General features: G+C 32.8%; 1 protein-coding gene across 1 annotated transcript in view; it reads left to right on the top strand.

The window, feature by feature from the left end:
• The first annotated feature begins 5,238 nt into the window (after window positions 1-5,238).
• LOC118739191 overlaps window positions 5,239-12,150 on the top strand; it is a 282,485-nt gene continuing 275,573 nt past the window's right edge. The window contains exon 1 of the mRNA XM_036470378.1: window positions 5,239-5,591. The gene's annotated coding sequence lies outside the window, so the exon portion shown is untranslated. The remainder of the gene's footprint in view (window positions 5,592-12,150) is intronic.

Below are 12,150 nucleotides of genomic sequence, written 5' to 3'. Positions count from 1 at the left end.
CACTACACGACGAAATTCACTTAGCACATTTCAAGGTAAAAGCTTTTCGAATCAAGTTTGAAAATCACTCTGTTTATTGCCGTTGACTGGTACTTGATATTTGCAGCGCACTGAGTTTCCCCACTGAAGATTGCGAAGTGATCTCACTCGTTCACCGGTACGCTCCAACGCGCTCTCCAACATTGTGAACTCTTTTGCCAATTGAGTAAGAGATATTTCAGTATATTTGATCAGTCTTTATTTAAATTCTCTTCGGTGATTACTTGCTGAGCAATGAAGCCTACGATTTGGAGCATCGATCGGCAAGCGCTGTCGGCAGTTGCCTGCGCAGGAGGCATCCCCATTAACTGCCACAGCAATTTGAACTTAACAACAGAGTAAAACAGTTAAGCATTCTTACGCGGCGCGAGGTTCTACATTGTTTGAAAAACGAGATTAAAAGAATATTACATATACATATGTATATACGTATGTAAATATAAGCCAGTGAGAGAGGCCGTCTGTTTATGGTCGAGAGTAGATCGAAGTGCTTTTGGTGCTAGTACTTATATTAAATTGAAGTGTTTTATTATAAAAGAGTAAACATGTAAATACGTGTAAAGGTGTCTATAAAAGTTTATTCCATACCCGAGGCAAAAGTGCCGTGTTATGTTAAAAAATATGATATATTTTATATCGTCGTATGTGGAAATCGTTCAGTTTTATACATATATATTTATGTGACAATCGGGATGTTTCGTAATGAGCAATATAAAAATAAGATATGGACGTCCGCTTGAGTTTTATTATTTGTCTACCAATGTACATAAATATATACGAATATGTATACAAACATACATACATACAAATATTTATGTACATAAGTGTGCATGCAAAAGTGAAGTGAGTGAGAAACTCAAGCCAATCAATGTGTAACTACCGCACTTATTTGCTTGTATCTACAACTATTTACATATATAAAACTACATCCATATGTACAAACCCCACAGCGAAAATACTATGGCTAAATGCTACCAAATTTTTTTTATTATATTCAAACTGGTGCAAAATGGATTCGTTCGCGTAGAAGTTGGTTTATAGGCAGTATCAGAGGAGATGGAAAATACAGAATATGCAATTTAGTTCGTTGACTGCTAATTGCTAAGTTAGTGAATTCATTTACTACCTGTGCAGCGGTAATACATCCATATTTCCAATTTAAATATGATTCAAATTGTATTCGTGTTAAAACCTCTTTGAATTGGTATAATAAATGGACTACCGCTGCACAGTGGTTCAAATCTGACATTTGCTGTTTATAATTCACTGGCGCCTTCATTTTTCACTCAATTTGATTATAACTTTTATTTATTTATTTATTTTTTTTTATGAGAACTTACAAAATTTACAAAAGACCAGTTGAGCCCGATTTATGAATTTTAATTTCCTTGTATTAAATATTTTTGGTGCAAAGTGCAGAAAGAGCAGCAAGTTTGAAGAAAAACGATTCTCGTGCCCCAATTTGTAAATGCTACATATTAAAATCTAGTTGAAATCAATTGTAGGGTTCCTCCAAAGGGGGGAAAAATTTACAAAACAAAATTGAAATGTTAAAAAAAAAAAAATCACCAAAATTAAATTTTTTTAGTTTTTAGAAAAATGTTTGGTGTAGGTTTGAATATGATGAAATTTTAGTGCAAGTTTCAAGTGGCTAAGAGATCGCGCTGATTTTTAATAATATATATGTTATCGACCAAACCCGGTCTTAGGACAAATTAGTTTTGACTAAGGTAAACTAGATCAAGCGCCACAGTATTTTTGTGTGTAGAACTCCTTTTTGCGTAAGCGGCCTTCGGCCGCACTTCAAAAAAATAACACTCATCAGTCCAACTCCCACTACGCAGTCCACAATATTGTTGCGTCCAACTTGATTTCGCGTTAGACGGAGTTTCGCCTAGGAAAAACTAGTTTGTCCTAAGATCGGGTTTGGCCGGTAACATATATAATAAGGATATGCACATCCAGATGTGCACGAAAAGAGTTAATAATAATAGATTGGCGCTCACACATAAGTTAGTGTTTGGCCGAGCTTCTCCTCCGACTTGTGGCGTGCGCCTTTTAGTTGTCACACAAAGCGGAGGGACCTATAGTTTTACGCCGACTCCGAACGACGATTGTATTTTTATGAGAAGCTGTTAAGAAAACACCTTTTCTATATTTTTTGCGATGTTGCTTTGACCAGGGCTTGAAGTGAAAGCGCGCACTGCTTACCACTACACCACAGCGGCCGACGAAAAGAGCGAACAAAATTATTAAAAATCAACGCGAACTCTTAATCACTTGCAACTTGCACTTTATCGAAATTTAAAGATCTATAAAACAGCTAACCTAAAATTTTTCTAAAAATTAATTTAATTCTGGTGAATTTTTTTTTATAACAACTTAAATTCTTTTGAAATTTTTTAGTTTTTGGGGAACCCTACAACTGTTTGCAACGAGTTTTTACTAGGTAACATTTTTAACTGGAACAGAATAATCGATTTTCTCCAAAATTGCGACTTTTCCCGCACTTTGCACAAAAAATATTTAATATTAACAAATCGAAATTCGGGCTCAACTGGTCTCTTGCTAATTTTATGTGCCTTATTTAAAAAAAAAAAAAAATTGGTCCAAAAATTAAGGCTCCAGTGAATTATGAAAACTAAATTCCAGTTTTGAACTACTGTGCGCTGGCGCGCTAGCTGAATAAGACGGCTTTGCACTTTCTTTATACTCTATGTATGTACTTAACCAAGCAAAAACAAATTGGGAACTATTGCATCGTAATCTATTTAAATTAGCGTTCGGAGGCATTATGGTCCAGCTTAGTTTGGGTTGTTTTATACACTCTTTGATACTGCCATATTACCGAAAATTAAGCAAAAACAATTAACAGCTGATAATGTTGATATAAGTTATTGTCCATTCTCTTAGGGATAGTGCTCGGACTCCTACCAAATTGTGGTAAATGTATAAATTTTTGGAGCAAGGTCTAAAATCTACCACATATTCGTGTTTTTGAGTAGTTTTATTTTTTCCGGGGACCGTAACCGTTATGAATTTTATAATAAAAATCATAAATTAATCCATATTTTGTGATTTTTATTTTTTGGGTAATTTTTGATCGTTATTTTGTGATTTTTATTTTTTTGATTACCTGTAATCATTTTTAATGCTTTTTATTATTTCGATAATTTTAATCCGTATTATGTGATTTTTAGTTTTTTGACCATTTTTAATCGTTATTTTGGAATTTTTATTTTTTTGATCATCCTTAAGACTATTCGGGATTCCTGAGACTATTTCATAATTTAAGGTCCATTTCGAAATTTTCGTTATATTTGTCGATCTTGATGTCGATATATTTATCGATAAATTTAATGATTTTGCAATCGTTAAAATTATCGATATTGTTTTCTATGTTATAATCGATACGATTGTCAGTAGTGTTATCGATAAAGTAATCGATATTGTTGTCGATATAATTACCGATATTATAATCGATAACAATATCCAAATAATAATCGACATTTTTATCAAAAAATTTATCGATATTTTTATTGATATATTTATCAATATTTTTACCGATATACTAATTGATATTAATGATCGACATTTTTATTGATATACACATTTATCGACGAGGACAAGACGAAGTATCTCCTGTCAACAAAAAAACAGTCAGCGCATTCAAGAAAGTAGAGAATTTAACCAGCATTACCACCGATAATAATGTCAGCATTAAAATCGAACGCAGAATCACTCTTGCCAACAAGTGCTTCTTTGGACTGAGTAGGCAATTCAGAAGTAATGAGCTGTATGAGCTTTACAACGACATGGACATAGTCCAGCGAATTAAAATACAGTGGCTCCGTTGGGTTGGCCATGTCGTTCGAATGGATTCTGACGCTCCAGCTCTGAAAGTATTCAACTCGGAACACGCTGGTGGTAGCAGAGGAAGAGGGAGGCCCCCACTGCGTTAGAGAGACCAAGGGGAGAAGGACTTGGTTTCACTTGGCATTTCCAATTGGCGTCAGTTGGCACAGAAGAGAAACGACTGGCGTGCTTTGTTGAACTCGGCCAAAGTCAGCCAAATTATAAGAAGAAGAATAGACATTTATCGATATATTTGATCTCGAAAAAATATGAAACAATCTCAAAAATGCCGGAGTAGCCCCGAAAATACCGAAATATTTTTATATGCGGTAGTTAGTGAAGCCAAAGTCTCAATGTACTTTTGTACGCTGTGTTGCGTTAGGTGAAACTAACTATCTTTGGTATCAACAATGCAATCACCTGTAATGAATCAAAGAAATTTTGTTTTCATTTTCCTGCTGAACTTTTTTTGTTGTTCTTGAGGTTATCTTAGGTCTACGTTTGTTCCTTTAATTGTCAACACAAGTTTTTTTTTGGTTTTCTAGGATCAGACAAGATTAGCCCTGAAAAATTTTATCGAGAAATAAAAATCATTAAATAACGATTAAAAATGATTGTAATTATGTAAACCGAAAAATAAGGATTATGCAATGATGTTTAAATCCTGATCTTTTCTCATTATAATTTTCTTAATGTTTTAATTTTTAGAGCGAAAAATTTTCCAACACTAAAAACTATTCCTGAAAAAAACTGACAGCACTCTACAAAGTTGCAGAAAACTTTCAAAGTAAAAACTATAATTTTTCTACAAAGTTTGAAATTTAAATTTATTAAACAAACAAAAGAAAAATAGACAAAACTTCTTAATATGTCGCGCATTATTAATTTTTCCGACATTATAAGTACTTATATTTTCTGTTTCGTAATTCATAAAAAAAGGAAAAATAAATAAAAAACTATCTTAAAACGCAGATCTACCAATTTTTTTTTTCCAAATTCCACCACAAAGAAATATTTTTAGTCCGAGCACTGCTTAGGGATTGTCTGTTTGCTCTTTCACTTCCCGTTAATTTTTAAATCGTTCGATTTTTCGCCGGGTATATGCAAATATATATATACATACATATATACCATATATACAGAATATCTCCTCAGTAATCACATCGGGCTTACGCTTATCAATTGTACGTCCACTACAATTGAACTATTATTTTGTAACTTAAACTAGCAGCACAACAAGAACCAAATATCAATTACTCACTTTTTCGTTAAAATAATTGGTGAAAATTGTCAAAAGGACATAAATAGTATATTTACAAATAAAAATTTTTCTTTTATAACTTAAACAGTTTCTTCAAAAAATTTTACAACATATGATTCACGACTAATGAATACTGTAAACTAGGGTTTACTGTGTATTAAATTAAGCACGCGTTGATATCGAACTGCCCAGTCAAAGTAAATGAATTAAGTAAAGATACCAAAAAAGAAAGAGCGCGAGAATGAGAGACTTCGTTTTGTGGTAATAATGCATTAACAAGTGGATAGCAAAGCATGAAGAAAATAAAAGTGCTGAACAGATTATAAACGGAGAAAAATAAGCAGTAAATAGAACCCAAAGAAACGTGTTTGAAGTTTCTTAAACTGCGCTACTTAAACTACTAAATTGGATTTGATAAGTGAAGCAACATCGAAATGTGAGTAAATGTGTACATTGAGAAACATCGTAGTTTTAAACAAAATATACGTTAATATGCAATAGCTAAGTCTTGATGACTTTGAAGGTTTTTTTTTATATTTAATTTTAAAATTTACGCGAAGATGAAAAAAAACGCAAATTTAATTAGATCAGCTGATAAGTTTAGGCTCCAAGTGTTTGCAAAAGCAGTTAAAGCCCCATTCGTGTGTTTACAAAGGGAGATACAGATAGAAGGAGGGAAATATGGAAAGAGCAAGAGAGGGAAAGAGTTTTCAGTGAGCAACTAAAACGAAGAGTATTAAAAAGAGATTTAGACAACGAAAACTGGAGCACTTTAAGCAAGCGTTTGCCTTGGATGCAGAGAGACGCAGCTTGTTTTTGGTCGAAATAAGTTAAGAAAAGAAGAACAAAAGCGAATGAGACTAAACGCCTTTTATTAAGTAAATCTATTAATAACTAGAGCAATATTTGTTAGTAAAGAGTTAATGTAATAAATTTAATAAACGCCAGCGGCAACACGTGAAAAATGAACTAGGGTCAACTTTTTTGTACATAAGTATGTATGTATCTACATATGTACATACATTAGACTGTATCGCTCCCCATACTAAGGGAAATTTAAGCAATTGATAAATAACCTACAACAGAAACACACAAAAAGATCGCACAGAGTGTTTTGGCACGGTGAAAAACACTCTTGAGAGATGTGTGTTTGTGTCAGTGATAAACACCATACAAAATAAGTGGAGAGGGTTATTTTCAATTTCTGCTCATAAGTCTAAGTCGGTAAAGTTTTGGCTGAGTTATTCAAGCTTTTCTTAAACCAAAGAGGTCATTATTATTATTCCGTTGGAAATTTTTTTTTATAATTTTAATGCAAATTTTTTAAGCTTAAACTATTTTGTCATCTGAGGTGATTTTTTATTTTTTAGCAAAAAAATACTTTCAAAAGCTATTTTTAATCATAAAAAGCTTCATTTTTGAAAGTATTTTCAAATCGGTCCCACTCACGTAAATCTTAATATTTTTCCGAAATATTTTGGTGGACGTCTTCAAATATAATACATTTTTCAATCCTGGTGGAAAAAGTCAACTTTTTTTGGTGATGCAGTCTATTGTACATATGTATAAAGATTTAATTAAGTATTTAGAAGTTGTGTTTATCTGTGGTGAATAAAATAGTATGAATTATTTTCAACTTTACATACATACATACAATATAGTACAAAAATCAAAGCCACATCATTTTCCGTCATTTGCCCAGCTCTCTAAATTAAATTTATCAAGACATAAATTTGTATACCAATAGGTATATGTGCTTGTGTATGTATGTATGTATGTATGTAAATGCTTAACCACACTACTATTTTTGCATAACCTACTCCAGCTTCAGAGCCCTATTTGAGCACAGTAAAACACTAAAAAACTAGGTTCAAGCAATCATTCTTGCTCCCAACTGCTCCGCTGAGCTGATAAAATGTGAAGGCACATAAATGTATATTACGCACGGCGATCAGTCTCTCTCTGACTGTTGCTTTGTTGTTCTTGCTTTTTTTTTTGCTTTTTTCGACATGTTTTTTAATTAAACTGGAGCAGTGTCTTGTTATCTGAAAAGTAAAACAAAAAAAACAAGTAGAAGAAGAGAAAGAATACAAGCAACACGTCAACGCACATAAATACATATGTTCATAGTTAAAACAAATTGTAATAATAATCTGAAGTTAATTAAAAGAAAATAAAACTGAATCGAAGTTAATAATAAAAAAAAAAGAATTGAAACAAATGAATCAACACAAAAGAAAATAAACAAATAGTAAAATAAAATTAAAAAATTTGATGAAATGAAATACAGTAATGAAAAATAAAATATAAAATGAGCTGAAATGAAAATATTTAATAAAATACAACTTGTCATAAAAACCATTTGCCATTCGTCTGAGGCGTTAAGCTGCAGGCCCTTCCATTTGCGTCAGGACGTACACCTCAAAATTGTAGGAGAAGCTCGGAGAAACTGCGATAGCCAAATAATTCTCCATACATATTTACATAACTGTGCCCGCCAAATAAAGCGGCTTAAGTGACTTTAGAAGGATTGACTTTGAATTAAAATATAATAAGTTTCCCTTGAACAATTTTATATTTTTATTAGGCTTCTACTGAAATGGCATCCTGAATTACGCCTGTGGCTAGATAATCCTTAAAATATTGTTTGGGAACCCAAAGAAATATTGATTTCAAGGGAAATTGACCTATTACGACTTGGGAACAGTTATACATAGATATTATTATCATTAAACGTGTGGTATTTCATATAAATAGTACATACAGTGCTCGAAATAATTATAGTCAGACCACATTTTGACAAGTTTTAACATAAAATTTTTTGTTTTGTTTTTTAATTTTGGTTATTTTGTTATAAAAATATAGTTCATTCTTTAACAAAACCCGTGGAAATCCAAGTTGCAAACTTTGTGCAATATTAAAAAAAAAAATCCAAAAAACTTTCGTAAATATTTTGAGCTTTTTCAATTAGATTTCCTAGAAATGTTCTAATGCAATAAAGAACAAGTTTCAAATGACTAAAAATTACGGTTGATATTTTAGATTATTTTTTTGTATCATTTGCTTCCGTATAACGAATACGCACAATTTACTTTCATATGGAAGAAAACCGTAACCGCTTCGACAAAAAAAAACAAAAATCTAAAAAATCAATGGGCTACAAAACTGCATACTCAGAATCTTTCTAGAAAATCTAATTAAAAAAGCTCGAAATTTTTACGAAAGTCTGTTGATTTTTTTTTTAAATATTGCACACATTTGAAACTTGTATTTACACGGGTTTTGTTCAAGAATAAACTAAAGTTTCATAAAAAAAGAATCAAAATTAAATAACAATAAAAATAATATGTTATCACTTGTCAAAATGTGGTGCGGCTATAATTATTTCGACCACTGTATGTATGTATGTATATCGTCGTTTAAAGTACAAAATCACGTATCGTCATTCTGCAAAACCGCGTAACTGACATTTGCTGCCCAAAAATTTGGTGTGCTCACACAAGCTCTTGGCTCAATCCTTATCCATTCGTCCTGAAATATACTAGCCAGGAATGCGATTGCTTTATAAAAAAGAGAACCATTTTGAAATATGAGTGTTTTTACTCTCTGGAAAATAATTTACATAATTCACATACGCGGTTTTGCATTATCTTGATACGCGGTTTTGTACTTTAAACGACGATATGTAGTAAGTAATTGGCATTCGTTTGCTCGAATGAACTTACAACTTATTGAAGCTCTACTGTAATTTGCTTACAATTATGTATCTACTATATGTATATGTATGTATGTATGTAAATACTTTTAAGAATTTGCTTTTCTACGTGCAAATATTTGCGAAATTCAATTTAAAGTTGTTAGCTATAATCTTTAGAATGACTATCCATTTAAAAATTATAATCAGGACACCAAAGAACAATATGTAGTAGGTGTAGTTGTTGTGGCTCATTGGAATTCTGAACCCAGTTTAACTTATGATTTCAAGTTTTCTATTGACTTTTAATGGATCATTCCAAGCTTATTCCTAACTTGAGAGCTTACATTGTGGTGTATTTACAGATAGATCATTAACTAAGGCTAACTAACAATTTTAAGCTAGATATGAGTTAGTAACAGATATGTTTATAGAAATTCTACAGGAAACATTCTCGATATTTATAACATTTGGATAATAGTTTTTTGAAGATGCCAGTCGGATCCCATAACGTTTTTATTGGCGCAACTGTGCAAAAATTTTAGGACCAGGAGGTCTACTGAGATATTGTTTTAAAGGACCAAGTTGAATACTAGTTACTAGTTAAAGATTTTCCGTACGTTTCCAAAGGCAGTTAAAAGATGAGTAGTGATTTTCGTCACGAAATTTATATCATAAATTTTGTGTTTCTAGTTCAGCTTTCGTCACACGAAAGTTTTACCTCAAAGAGGTGTTTTATTTCATATCAATTATTTTGGGGTAGCACATTTAAAATCGACGAAAATACAAACAATAATCTAAATGTTATCTAAATCTAATTTATGTATTCGAATCGATGTGTCCATTGAAACATATAATTTTTCGAATACAGAATAAAGCGAAAAGAATGATCATATCCTTTGTATTCGAAAAAATTAAAAACAAAAAAATTATGAGAAATGATAAAAACTTATCAACTTGGTACCAACTTTGGATACAATTAACTACTGTATTCGTTTGATTGCCTCGTAGTTAAATTTTTGTTAAGATTTCTAACGGGTGTGGGGCGCACACATGTGCTTTTTTAAGAAGTTTTACTTCTATCACGTGTACGGTGTTGCACTCGTGCTATTAAACTAATGCTTTTTTCTCAAGTAGTTTTGCTCAGTGGCAATTTATACATATATGTATGTAAGTAGCAGCGTCACATTGGGTGAACTAAATGCCTTCATACATACATATTTATGTACAACTGTAGGTAATATTGTACGCGTCTTCGCAGGTAGGTGCGGGTGATAAACCTCTGTAGCATAGTTAAATACTCAACCCAATTCTCAATACTCCCGGGGAGTTTGTTCTCTGGGAATTTGTTTCTCCCGAAAAAGAATTCTCCAATAATTAACTAGCAGGGAGTAGAATTTTCCCCGAAAACTTAGGAGGGGGAAATTCGAACTTCGAAGAAGCTGTTTGACACTTTTTTGAGATCTGAACTCCGCCATTTAATATAAAAAGTCCACAGGGAATTTTTATTCATGATAAGAGGTAAGGGAAAAGAGAGAAAACTCTCAGGGAGTTTCTGTTCAGAATCGGCCGACTGTGTACATACCTGCAATTAAAATGGTGAAAAATATTACAACTTTGGCATCTGACTGGAAAAGGCTCTAAAATACACACAAATTGTGGTTTCCAAGACATGTACGAAGTGATTAGCACAGCTGCATCCTTCAAATTGTCAACTCGCGGGAAATCCCCCCGATTTGCAGGGAATTTCAGTTTAAGTGGCAATCGGGGAATGGGCAATTTTTTCGGGGAACTGGGTATGTTATTTTTATATCTTAAAGTAACCAAATTAGACGGATATGTTAATTTTTAACCATTTGACTCTTTTTGGAGCGAGATTTTTTCTATTTGAATCGTAATATCTCCACAACAAGAGTTTGCCCATATATAAGCTATATACCAGATGAAAGCTAAGGTTTTGGGCTAGACTTGTGGAAACCTAGAATAAAATCGACTGACCAGTTTTTGAGAAAATGCCCGAAATGTATATTTTCAGCAGCATGATTTTTAGTTTTCAGGCGATAACGTTATGACATATTTATATTTTACAAACGCAAAAGACAGTGTTAGATAGCTTGTTTGAAGACCCTTCTACTGATATCCACTTCAATGTTATGGAATGAGTAGTGCGACCTCAGTGGTAGTTAAAAAAATCGCCTTTTTTCGAATCTCAGTCACCAGCCACGCCCCCAAAGGCCTACGAATCGAAACATCCTGGAAAAAAAACTTCCTAGTTTTTTTGGTACTTTAGTTCCTCAATGTTTGAAAAAAATTACATGAAGGTACGTACAGACGCTACACACATCGCGAAGCATCTCGTAGTGGAGACACGAACCAAAACACATCTAGCTCTATATCTATCGTTGGAAAGGTATTGATTGACCTATAGAATAACGCTAAATATGTTGGGCGTTCCCACATACCCCCTTAAACCGGCAAAAGCAAAAAAAAGTTTTTTGTTTCGCAACACTTTGGCCTAATTTTTAAGAGTCCGGTTAATCGTTTATGAAGCTTGAATACATTTTCTGGACACACTCTGCAAGACCTCTCCAACGATATTTCAAACATCTCGATTGGGCGTCTGGATAAAAACTTCTAAATCTCGTGTATATATAAGCGAGTCATTTCAGCATGCTACTGTGGCTGCTTTCATCACTCGCGCCTTAAGTTTTGATATCGCCTTGGCGAAGGAATTGCGAATTTTTAATGATTACTTTGTCAATCCACCAGAGGCGCCATTCTCTCCCTTCTTCCCAGCTATTATTTTACTGCTGTCAAATAATTTTTTCTACTATTTGCATTCTCTCTAGTTTAGCTCCGTTTGTTACTATTCTTGGTTTAGCTGCTAACGATTTCAGTCACGTTGTTTGGTTGTCTGAATGTATTCAGTATACATATGTATGTATGTACATACATATGTACATATGTACTTATAAACATTGAAATCAACATTATGATGTCAGCGCACACTTAACTTTGTACTTTATATTGGTTTGAAATACAAAAAAAAAAAAAACGTTGACCGGCTGTTTGAATTGTCAACGGTTTTGCGCGGCAGAAATAATAAAAAAAAATGGATTTACTCGCACCACAAAAACTGAACATTTCAGCAGCAATATACATAACTGCAGGTACAAGTCATTATTTTTACAGATAAGTGTCACTCAGCAAAACTTTATAAGATATCAACTTTTATTTTTAAGTCTTTTAGATTTTAGAGTGAGAACGTTGTAGCGCAAGGCGAATTCATATAAGGTGGTAT

This window comes from Rhagoletis pomonella, unplaced genomic scaffold (assembly GCF_013731165.1).
Source record: "Rhagoletis pomonella isolate Grant_MI unplaced genomic scaffold, Rhpom_1.0 Rhpom_scaffold_00005, whole genome shotgun sequence".
Lineage (NCBI taxonomy): Eukaryota > Metazoa > Arthropoda > Insecta > Diptera > Tephritidae > Rhagoletis > Rhagoletis pomonella.
Note: the sequence above shows the minus strand (reverse complement) of the source record. Positions and strands in the feature narration are given on the sequence as shown.